This window comes from Periplaneta americana, chromosome 2 (genome assembly GCF_040183065.1).
Source record: "Periplaneta americana isolate PAMFEO1 chromosome 2, P.americana_PAMFEO1_priV1, whole genome shotgun sequence".
NCBI classification, from domain to species: domain Eukaryota; kingdom Metazoa; phylum Arthropoda; class Insecta; order Blattodea; family Blattidae; genus Periplaneta; species Periplaneta americana.
Genome location: NC_091118.1, coordinates 66,933,896 through 66,946,399, shown reverse-complemented (window position 1 = coordinate 66,946,399; position 12,504 = coordinate 66,933,896). Strand labels below are relative to the sequence as shown.

The 12,504-nt window shown below is 36.5% G+C and overlaps 1 protein-coding gene across 8 annotated transcripts in view; it reads left to right on the top strand.

The window, feature by feature from the left end:
• The window catches only part of pnut (septin 7-like protein pnut), a 394,868-nt gene that overhangs the window by 115,405 nt on the left and 266,959 nt on the right, over positions 1-12,504 (top strand). The gene's annotated exons all lie outside the window — the stretch shown is intronic.

The following is a 12,504-nucleotide window of genomic DNA, read 5'->3' as shown; positions in this document are numbered from 1 at the left end:
ATATGTTTCTCTTTGAGGAATGTTTAGAGTAAGAGCCGGTTTCACCAAGCTTCAGTAAATCAGTCCAAATGAAACATTAACTAGTACTGAACATTGAAATATTTACACGATTACGTTTGTATGTGAGCTGTGTCCGTAGAGTTCAAGCGTAGCAGCTATATGTCTCTCGTCGCGCAGTGTGCGTCATGACACCCAGATAGAATAGTCAGTAGCGTGTTGGCTTGCCATCCCAGGGGCCCGTGTTCGATTCTCGGCGATAATTTTTTTTTATTAACGTAACTAATTTTTATACATGTTACCTTTCTTCATTTTTATAATCTTGTGTAGTGGAACTTATTATTTCGCAACTCTGGCTCCACTAGGAGAATTTAAAAAACTCTTGGGAGGTCAATTTTCTTCCCGAAATAAAACAAAGATAAACAAACAAATTAAAGAAAAATAAAAGAAATACACATGTGGATCTAATACATTGTCCACATGCCATCGGCGTCTATCACTGCCTGGCATTTTCGGGACATTGAGTCCACCAGATCGCGGAAATAGTTCTGGTCCTTAGCGAAATCTTCCTAGGTAACCAGAACTTGATCCCAGAACTGATCTGGATTTTGAGGTGGGATGTATCGATATTTGTCAATCCTCCTCTTTTTCATGCTTTTCCGTGAACCGTCTTTGAACGTTTATGGCGGTGTGCGCGGGGTGATTATCCTGCTGGAAAATTAAATTTCCATCGGAAAGAAAACGATTATAAATTCCAAGAATCCAGCTCTTTCGCTTCTGTTTTAAAGCCAGCGCAAACATATCTTATCGCTAGCTATAATATAATTCTAATAAATGAAAGTTAATATACCAATTAAGTTTTGTTATGTTTGAATGCATATTATGTATTAATTTACTAATATTTCTTAGGTACCGGTATGTAGTTATAATAATCACTTTCATGTCTTAAAATAAAAAACAGTTGTATGTTACCTAGTTGACTAGTTTCAGCTTTGTCTCAGCCGTTTTTATGATATTCTAACCTATGATCAGTTTCTTCTAAAATTGAGTACCGGTACCACGATCTTCGTGACGCGGTATCTTTTGTGAATTTTTGTGTCATTCAAATTATCAAAATGATCGGTTTTTAAATGGTTAACATTATCTCCATTTGACTCTTAATTTTCGAGCAGTTCCAGATATAACAATTCTGCGTCGAAACGTTCCGCCATTTTATATTGCAACTAATGAATAATTAAAAATTTAAAGACGGAAATTCCTATCACTAAATTTAATGATAGTTTTACTGGTTTGTTAGGCTAAAGATGCTTGGTGAGAGATAAGAATGATTTAATGAACCAGTAAATACATTAATGAATCATTAAAACCTTAATGAAACTTTGTGAAACCGGCCATAAGACTGGTAATATATAATTTAAAAGATATTTTGGAATATTAATATAGGGAAGATAATCTTTATAAGTCAACTGATTATCATACTGACGCTTATTTCGGTGCTGAGCTATTACCCATTTAATAATGAGGAAATGTGCGATCTCAACGTGGCAAGAAATTGAAGTCAGATTTGAATATCCTACAAACAGAAATAGGCCACTTGTTCCAATTCACCAGCTACTATTAACTCTAGATTCTATGTTACTGGCTCTTCAATTATAGCCGATGTCAATAGTGCTTCAAAATACGCAATGAGTAAATAATAAAATGTTTCAGCAGCAATTGCTTCTTTAGGACGAAATTACATATAATTTATACATGGACCTGAATTAGAGAATTTTATATGATACGGAATTCTCCTCGGGGTTTTGTGTACAGTTGACTACACACACATTCGTGTAATTATTGTCACCTAGTGGTCATAATGCTGAGATTTTTCTAAACAGAAATTCATATTTAGCATTATAAAATATAACCGTACATAATAATTATTATTATTCAATAGCAGTCAATGCAACTTTCATTTATCAATTCTCTGTACTGTATGAATCATGGCTACTCTAATAGGTTACGATTTTACACATGTTTCATGACTTACTCCACAGTACAGAATTTAAATAATAATATCAGCCAATAAGAAGTTGTCTTATTTATGCAAAATCATTACCAACTGCTGTTGAGTAGTTAGAATAGTATTAACGACAGTTAAAGTTAAGTGTTGGTTATTTTAAACAAAATTATGTTGGAAAAATGGAAAACATCTTAACAAAACGTTAAAAATAAACCAGCTTTTAATTTAACATTTGTTAAGCCAAATTAAACATTACTTGGAAAAACTGGCCATCAATCTCCTGTAATTTAACATGAATTTAAAGGCTGAGAAAGTGCTCTCCACATCACTTGATGTCACTGAACATGTTTTGTAAAATGGGATGTAGTTTGTTGCTAATGCAACTTCAGCCTACTTTGCATGCATTGCTGAATATTACTTGACCATCACCGATTAAGGACTCTTCTTTCTCCCCATTGATTTACCAACGAGCTACGTTTGGCTTTTAACTTCTCTTTTAGTTTTCAAACGCTTTTTTCACACAACGTTTACCATACCATACCAGGGGCTATCGCAAAACAGAAATGACTTCAATTCTACAGTCGTTTCCGTTCTCGGTTTATTGTGGACCAGGCTTAATACCTGGATGGCACAATGTGATATGCATTCATACTCCAGAGCCGTCCACTCACAGACAGCGAAACGAATCGATTCGTTAAACAGAACACTGAGGCAGCCCTCAAGACTGAAGAGCTTTGCATACTGCCTATAGCGCCAGGCGTTTATACCCTCTTTTCATGCAACTTGGAGGTCGCGACTTTTTAGCCTCCCAGAACACAACCAATTCGAAGCAAATCGTTGTCTAGTTGCAATGTTAAGACTCAGTCGCTGTTAGTTATAAGTTAAATATTACATGTTCTCAGAAAAAATATTGTAACCACGAAGATGATGATTATGACGTATGAACTAAGTAGCGTGAAAAGCATTATTGAGTAACAGTGTATCATTTCCATTTTTCCCAGTCGGTTGTGCACTCTAAGAGAACTTTAGGGAATTTAACGATAGGAGATGTTTTAATGAACGCACATGAGAGCACTCTTATTCATGTGAACATTGACGTTGGTTTTATCGTTTGAAATTGTTACATCTTCTTCTTGTTTTGTTCGATATGTAAGTTCCACGGGGTTTCTGGGGACGGGTTGTGACATGCGTTATAAAAGTCGCGTTATAATATAGCCTATACTTACAAATGATCTCCAATTGGAAGGAGTTACGCAATAAGAGACCAAGCGCCAAAAACCTGTTTCGAGATATTGGCCATTGAAATAAATCTGTTTCTTTATAAAACATTTTATGCAAGAAGTATTATAACATTCATAATATTACAAAAATATCACAAGTAATACCAAAAAAGGCTAACCGATTTTTAATAAGAGACCGGCAGTTGAATTAATATTTCAAAAGCAAAATAAATGAATTTTATGCAGTAAACGAATTTTTGCTTACAAATAGCAGAAAAATTCAGATATCGCATTCTTGATTTTTTTCAAGTTAAATTAGCCTGCCATTAACAGATTTGTGCAAATATCTCTCTTTTTTTTTTTCTTCCAAATTCTCGGTTAGTCTATTATTGCGTAACTCCTGACATCAAGTATCATCTCCAGTAATTTGGACGTTAGCTATCATTGTAGCGAATATCTGTCACCACTGTGATCTTGTGGAATGGTGGCAGTTTTCTTATTGCCTTCCTAAGGTGAGTAAGACAGTACAGACTGGAGCACCTCGCGAAAACCTACCATCAAACACCATGTTTGTCCATCAGTATACTTTACATGGACCCACTGGGATTTGAATCTGGGTTTCCAGTGTCTACATTATACTACCAAGTCGTATTCAGAGTGAAAAGTAATTAAACCGACAAACTCTGGGAGATTATATGGGATACCAAAACGAACGATTTTCTCTATATTTTCTTCAGAGGCTTTATTAAACCGACAGAGGATGTATGCTTTCTTCAGTTCATGACTACTATGCAAATTCACATTTTGTTGTACGTCTTGACCCAGTGCAATGCTTTATTAAACCGGCAGAGGGCGTATGCATTCTGCAGTTCATGACTACAAATTCACATTGTGTGCTTTACTACTTGAACAATTTCCAGGGAGGTGGATTGGCAGAGACGGTCTTGTATCTTGGCCTCCTCAATATCCTGATTCGACCCTTCTATTTTTTTTTTTTTTGTGGGGACAGATGCGCAATCTTGTTTACGCAACCCCAATTGAATCAGATGATGATCTGGTGGCCCCGATATTTGCTGCAGGAGGGGAAATAAAAGATAATCCTGAATCTTTCACCGCGCTAGACAATGCATGTCCCGCCGATGTAACCTTTGTGTACAGGTCAATGGACGTATTTTGAACACCTTTTGCAGTGATTTTGGTGTGTAAAAGTTTTATAAGAGACTCGAGCAATAAAGCGTGGCAATGGTTTGTGTTACATTAAGATTTGATGTCCTCGCGAAATAGTGCTTCACAGCACAATATGACATTAGAGAAAAGTGTTTGTTTTGGTGTCCCACATAACTTCCCGGAGTTCATCGATTTAATTACTTTTCATCCTGTATACACAAGTGCAGTTCGGCCACATTTTAAATGTTTATGTTTAGTCAACTGTCCGAAGATAGATCTGTACCTCAAGTGATACCAACACGACGCCAGCCATGAGGCAATTAAGCCAGGAGATAATGGGTTAGGGTGGCCAGTTCCTTTTTCCCTCTATTGCATACATCGCCGACTAGCTAGATATTTACACTAATCAGACTTCAGATATATTTTGTGACGTTACCTCTCTGTTTTGTGATTCTGTGACATTATGTTTGTAATGTCACCAAAGAAAGCCGTATCTGTGGTTCAAGTGCTAGCGCGCTAGTCTTCTATCCGGGCGACCCGTGTTCGATCCCCGCCCAGGTCGGGATGGAATTTGTGGTAAACAAAGCAGGCATTCATAGGGGTTTTCTCGTTAAGTCGACATTTTACTGTAATCGCTTAATATAGCGATTTATATGAGTACTCATTGTTGCTCTGCCAATCATAAAAAAATTAACAAATTTGAATTACTTTTTGAAAATTAAAAAAAAAAAAATTGTCTTTAGTACATATTCAGAAATGAGAATGTATGCTTAAATTACAGGAATTTTTCCCAAGTTCCACTTTGGAACAGTGGGTGCTATGGGTAAAATGAACACTTGTCCAAGGTAATACAAATTTTGATGAATTTATTTGTAAAGCTATTGAAGTGTTTATTTATTGAGCGAACCAGACCGCTGCTATAGATTTCACTGTCGGATCTGTGCCTGCTTCTTGTCGGCCTTGTTTTCTGTCTAATCAATTGGAGAAGAGATTAAAATTTTATCAGTTTGATAGAGTGTTAGTTTGGGAGTGGAATGCAAGCCATATCTTCATGGATATGCGTATAATAATACACTAATGTGGCTTTTAATGACACATTTTTGTACGAATCGGACTTTAATAGTGTTCGTTGAGTTTCGTTCCATCAAAATAATGTCTTGCTACTAAATTATTATAGGCCTACTTACCGCTATTGCTGACATGCCTTGTAAGTTAGATTTACAGTACGTGAACTGGTTGCTAGAGAAACATATTGTTACAACTCACAACAGCAGTAATATGCTAGGACATTACAGTACCAATGAATTACGGCCAGTTTTCCACAACTATTCAAAATTCATGTACACGAATGTGAGAATAATCGCGTCCTATCATCTTAGCAGCTATGATGTATCGGATATATTATAACACCAAGTTTTATCTTTATTTTTTAACAAAATTGTATTCCATTCAATGTATAATAGTTGCATCAACTAAAATGGTTGGGCATCAACAAACTATTTGGGTTAGTTAGTTACTTATTGGCCTACTATGAAACAATACTCAAAGTTCTTGAAGAAGAAAATACTGTTACTTTCAGTGCAGAACATATCATGAAAGTTGTACAGTATTTGAAATTCTAAAAGCATGATAATGGAAAAAATAGTATGCAATACAGGTGTTGAATAACAGAATCTCGTCTATTCTATCATTTCTTTGATTTTGTTATAAATTGAGACGTTCCCTGAAATAACTCAACGTACTTCACGTCGTCCTTCCGTTTCCAGCATATATCACATCTTCCGCCTGACAATATAATATGTGTATTTTTCTCTCCAACAAACACAGCGCCCTCTAGAAACATTTGAATGTCGTTCTGCGCAATGCTGTTATACAAGATCTGAAATGTTTAATGCTCTGCATCTCATCTTCAAGATTTTGTAGTAAAGTTCTTGTTCCTGAGAATGCCTCAATTATAATGCATTTACCACCCTTGCATCGCAATATGCTATTTGACATCAGAAAAATCATTTCCTATAATAGTGGATAAAAAAACAAAAAGCGAAACAACCTAATCGATCAGAAACGTCGATTGTTGAGAGTTATCGGGCAATAAACGTCGATGTTACAACGTAAATCATCCGATTCCTTTGTTTTGAAGCATTGTTGTTCTCCCCTTGTGTACCCATGGTACGTCGCTGTCATGGCATTGTTTGTGCAATCTGGGTTTCGCTTGCCTGGAATATATTAGCGCTGAGCCCAGATAAAAACAGATGAGCGGCACGGTGACGTAATAAGCGGCAGGATCTGTTGATTAGCGGACGGGGCGGCCATTTCTCTCCATCCAGCTGGCAAACAGTACACGGCATCTGTGACGCTGTTACAATGGGGAATTGGACTTTTGGCTTGGAACGCGGACTGCGTTATGGAGTTGGCTGGCCTACGGCTGAGAAGGAATCGTTGTCGTGAGGAAGACGTCCTTGAGCAAGGATGACGGAATGAGATTCCTCTTTTGTTTTTAAAGAGGTAAGTGTGAATCGATGATTTAATGCAAGAAGGGAGCGCAAAAAAAAAAAAAATGAAATTAGAGAGAAACAGTGAGTACCTAGACATGAAGTGAATAAAGGAAAGAGAAGCATTGAGTCCCGACATGATTTGCGAAAGAATAGGACAATACGAATAGTTAAAAATAAATAGAAAAGGCTGTAAGGACAAGTAATGATAAAAAAAGGAACATAATAACATGGGAGAAGGAAATAACACAAGAGCAAAGTAGAATGGGAGAGGAGTCAGGAAGAGGAAGATAATAAAAGAAGTAGCCGAGCAAGATGACTCAGTGGTAACCCACTAGACTCGCATTCTGAATGTCTCAAGTTCGATCATCATGTCGACCAATCTGGCTCAGAATTTTTCCGTGGTTTTCCTCGACTGAATATAACTAATTATTTCAGTTAAAGGCGAATGCCGGATTGAACCCCGATTGCTATACTCACAGCATTCCCAACAGTAGGCCTAATAAACTACAGATAGTCGCGATATGACCTAGTAGTTAAATCAACTATAAATAAATGCAGATAAAAAAGTAAATAAAATGGAAGTTAAAAAGGACTTGACAAAGAGGAAAGAAATAACGAATAAAAAAGAAATAGAGATGATATAAACGAGATCCGTGCACGTTGGCGTTCTACGGGCAAGGAGCGCCCGCATGGCAAGTTGTGCCTAGTGCAATTACGGCGTTAACCACTATACAGGATGTAAGGTGTATAACTGATGATTGTTCATGTCATAAGGAAGAAAAAATGTCCTCAATTTTTTTTCTAATTGCAATGTTTAATTAATTATTGAAGTTTACAATATTAGACGTTTTGCAACGTTGCTGGATGGGGAGGAGGGGGTTTACAAGTATACGGTACAGCTCAAGCGGATACAGACATATCGGTACAAAACAGATGCCCTGTTCTAATGCAGAAGCGGACACGGCAGTTGTTGTTTTCATAAAACGAGCAGCAAATACAAACTTTTAGTTTAATTAATAGAACATTATGTTAAATTTACATTTTATTTAACAATATTGCTACATTTCTTATTGTACGTCTAAAAACAGTGGATTAATGTAAGAAATATATCTACGAACCACCGTGACTTACATTTTGTGCGAAATTATGGAACAGTGAATTAATGTAGGCCTAAGAAATATATTTACTTAACAACGAACCTGTTTTTACAGGGTTAAAGCAATGATTAGTGATAAGATTAGTAATAAGTAAAATGAGATCGAGATAAGTAAAAAGGATGAAGAAAGGAGAAGTAAAAGTGAGGATTTTCAATAGTTTAAATTAAATCATTAGATTTGTAATGAAGGTGTGACTAGAAGAAAGTAGTTGGGGTTGGGTATAAGAGGTTTCAAAAAATAATGATAAAAACGAAATTGTTATAGTGCAAAGAATAAGAATTATAGGGAAATATGAGACTATTTGAAAGGAGAAGAAAGAGTAGAGTAATAAATACGCAGTATAGTAAAATAAAATGGGTTAATGTTACTCTGATGTTAATGAAATATAGAACTGGAAAATAAATATTACTTAGATAAATATAGTGAATAGGGAAGGGAGATTGATGATCATATATCATAAATATGACGTTATGGTAATAAGAGAGAATAAAGTAGTAGGTATGAAATTTAAGTGTAATAGAGCGCTCCGCAAGAAACTGTGTATGTAATAAATAAAGTCCGGATTTCTAAGCACAGTCAAACAGTAAAATAAGCAAGCAAATAAGCACGAAAAATGGTAAAAATAAGCACCAAAATAAGCAAAAACGAATACACGGAAACAGTAAAATAAGCACCAAAATAAGCAAAAACGAATACACGGAAACAGTAAAATAAGCACGAAAATGGTAAAAATAAGCACCAAAATAAGCAAAAACGAATACACGTGAACAGTAAAATAAGCACTAAAATAAGCAAAAACGAATACACGGAAACAGTAAAATAAGCACGAAAAAGGGTAAAAATAAACACCAAAATAAGCAAAAACGAATACATGGCCACAGTAAAATAAGCACGAAAAATGGTGAAAATAAGCACCAAAATAAGCAAAAATGAATACACGGAAATATGATGATAAATTGTTTCGTAGAACTCTCATCTTATTGAAGGCTGTTGCAGTATACAAGGAAGGTCATCCTGAGATTATCCTATGTGAAGCTCCTGAGTCTGTCAGTGAAGAATGCTTTGTACAGTGAAAATGTCCGTTCGACGTCGCTTGACGTCACAGGCGCATGTGAAAAACACCACAGTTCTTCGGTGAATTCCTCTTCAATACCTGTTTCTTCACCAGAAAGATTTTTAGAAATTTGACACAGTATTTTGTAACCGGAACTTTTCTGTAATATCTGACTAAGTTTGTCGAACGCAATTTTTGCAACCTCATGTGTTTCTGAAGATAATGTTACCGAAATTTCATCTGTCAGAGAAAGTGAATGTTTCAAGGAACTATTTCGAGCTTCCAACTGCTTTAAAATTTCGGATATTTTGGAGAAACGGTTATGGATGTTCTGAATCTTTTCTTGGATGCCATTTTTAGCAAAACATTCGTGGGATGTGGCATTGCTGACTACATCTTCTGCATTTAGTAAATTCAAAACGTTTTTCATTTCACTCAAATGTTCCGCGTAGTATGACACAGCTTGTAACAACGTACTCCATCGAGTTAGATTGGCTGAGGAGCTAAAGACAAATTTGGAAGGAGTTCACGAAATTTTTAAATTCTAATCGATGACTTTACAAACACTTTCTTCATTCGAAAAACAAGAAGATCCACGTCTTTATACTGCCTGGTCGCAGAAGCTTGGCGGGGAATCCCAAGGTTCTCTGTAACTAATGAGAACTACGCAATATTATTTCATAACATCCTGGGTCATACTTTAGCATTGCTTTCTTACGCATTCGACTCAAGTTAATTTTTTATTAGCCAATAAAAAAGGGAATCGGTGATAAGTGACGGCTAGTAGTGAAATATACACTTTTAAAATTACAGTTTTGGGTAAAATAAACGTTTTCCTGCGAAATAAGCATTTATAAGCACCAACAAACATAGTTAAAACTGCATATCTAGGTGTCTTACGAAGTATAATCTTTCTGCGTACCTTTAAAAGTGTGGAAAAGAATATGCATTTTGCTTAGACATCCGGCGTTAGTAATAAATGTAATTGTGGCACCGTGGCAAAATTGTGAGGACCACATTACAATGAATGTAATTGCCGACATCACATATACAAAACACTATACATATTGTTTCTAGTAGATTAGGCTCGCAGATTAACATTATGCAACGTTAAAAAATACGTGAATAACGGAAATGAGAGGCAAAGGAACAGAGGATAGAAGAAGATAAAGGCAGTGAAAGAAATTTAAGACAGGAATAAAGACGAAAATAATTCAGAAAATAGAAGTTAATAACAGAAGAGAGGAAAGAATGAGGATATGAACACTATGTAAGAGATAGTGGAAGGGAACAAGGAACTTAAGAGACGGGGAAAAGAATGAAAACAAAATAAAATTAAAAAGTAAAAAGAGTATATAAGAGAAAATGGATAAAGTAAAGTAAGAGGAAAGTAACAAGAGAAGCAGAAGAGATAAGAAATAGGTATAAAATTGAGAAAAAGAAGAACTAAGAGGAAAACATTAGGTAAAGTTGAAAAAAGTGTAAACGACAGTAACTAGAACGGAAATGTGAAAAGGAAATGAAAAAAATAAATAAGAAAGATTGAGATAAAGGAAATAACATTATGCATTTTCCTTCCCATTTTATCGATTTTCTGATACTCTTCATGAATCTGTTTGGATCAGTAGTTCACGAACTGTCTTTAGTTACGGTCTTTGCGTCTGAATTCCGTTGCCTATACTTACTAGTTTCATTGTGTGTCCCGATGTGCATAACCTTCCTCAATACGAGTTCTACAATGTCCGTCCATCCTCTGAAATAACAACGAACACAAGTGGAAGAATCACACACTTCGAGCCAAGAGGAAATGCTGAAAGGGGTCATCCATCATTTATTTTTGTTCTCGTTAAGTATTGTAAGGTCTGTCTTCATTGTTACGTACACAATGATTTTCTACACGCTAGGGGACTTACTGGACACATACTATGATTGCCTTAAATTAACAGTATGTTTTTTTGTAACTTGGTGTCTGATAACATGTCTTTTTCTACTGAAGAGCAAGTGAATGAGCTCGTTTTCTACAAAAAAGTACAAAGTGAATGAGGTCGGAAGAGTTTTGAATGACCCGATGTTACTGATGATGACTATGGTAACCAATTTCGTATTAACAATGCTTATGGCTGGCTTTGGCATATCAGTTTTACCCCTGATCACATATCAGATTGACCATTCCCATGTTATGAAATGACAATGTGTAGAAGAGAACAACCATTAACCAGGTTCTCCACTGTCGAAAATTAATTTTTTGATAAAGACCTCTAGATGAAAGTACTGCTGCAAGCTATTACTCCATGCAGTCTCATTAGGATTATAACGTGATTCTTTTGCAGTCGCTAGGCAGCAGCATAGTGAAATTAATAAAACCTTTTGTCTTAAAAGTGCATTAGGCTAATCAATTTCTTATATGTGATCAGGGGTTTTACTTCCCTTGCGAATTTACCCTTGTCAAATAAATTTCACTTAGTCATCTATATCCTTCTGTGAGAATTCTACAGTCCTGTCCCCATGCATCTCCTAACTTCCATATCCCTCTTCCCGTATTCCTTCTCTGGATAGTAACCTCCATAACGTGTGCATTTCTTCACATGTACTGAACGCCTACAGTTCTAACCTTCAACGCTTTCGTGAAACATTTACCTCCGTGCCTGAACTCTTAAGGAATTCATAGAAATGTTACCTTTTAGCACGCATAAATCGTCGCGACAACTTCACCTCTTTCTCCTACACACATTCAGAACAGTTCCATCACCGTTCCTCTTCACACATTGATTGCAAATGTATTTCGATGGTTTTTCACACCTTTCAGGCAATTGCACAACTTCGCTGCAAATTTGCCTCCGTGCCTTCATAAATCTTCACGGCTAACTTAATTCCATGTCTGTACAAACCCTAATAGCTGTATGGAAACTTCCTCTGCACACCTGTCGGCGACTGTTCCTCCTTACCTGTACGTCCGTCTCTCTTCACACTTCATGGAAACTTTACCTCCGTGCCTGTACACACATTTGCAGCAAATTTACCTTCGTCTTGCCCACACCTGCACAGCAAATTTATCTACGTCCTGTCCACAACTTCACAGAAACTCTACTTCTGTGTCTATTTCTTCGTGGCAACTGTACCTTCATGCCTATCCACACATTCACGACATATTTACCTCCGTGCCTCTCCACACATTCACGGCATATTTACCTCCGTGCCTCTACACCTTCACGGCAACTGTACCTCCGTGCGTGTCTACACCTTCTCGTAAAATTAACGTCTGAGCCTCTCCACATCTTCACGGCACCTTTACTCCCGCGCATCTCCACATCTTCACGGCAATTTTTACGCCGTGTCTCTACACACTTTCAAGGCAGCTTTACTGCTCTCGTGCTTCTCCACAACTTCGAAAATTTTCACGCCCGTGTCT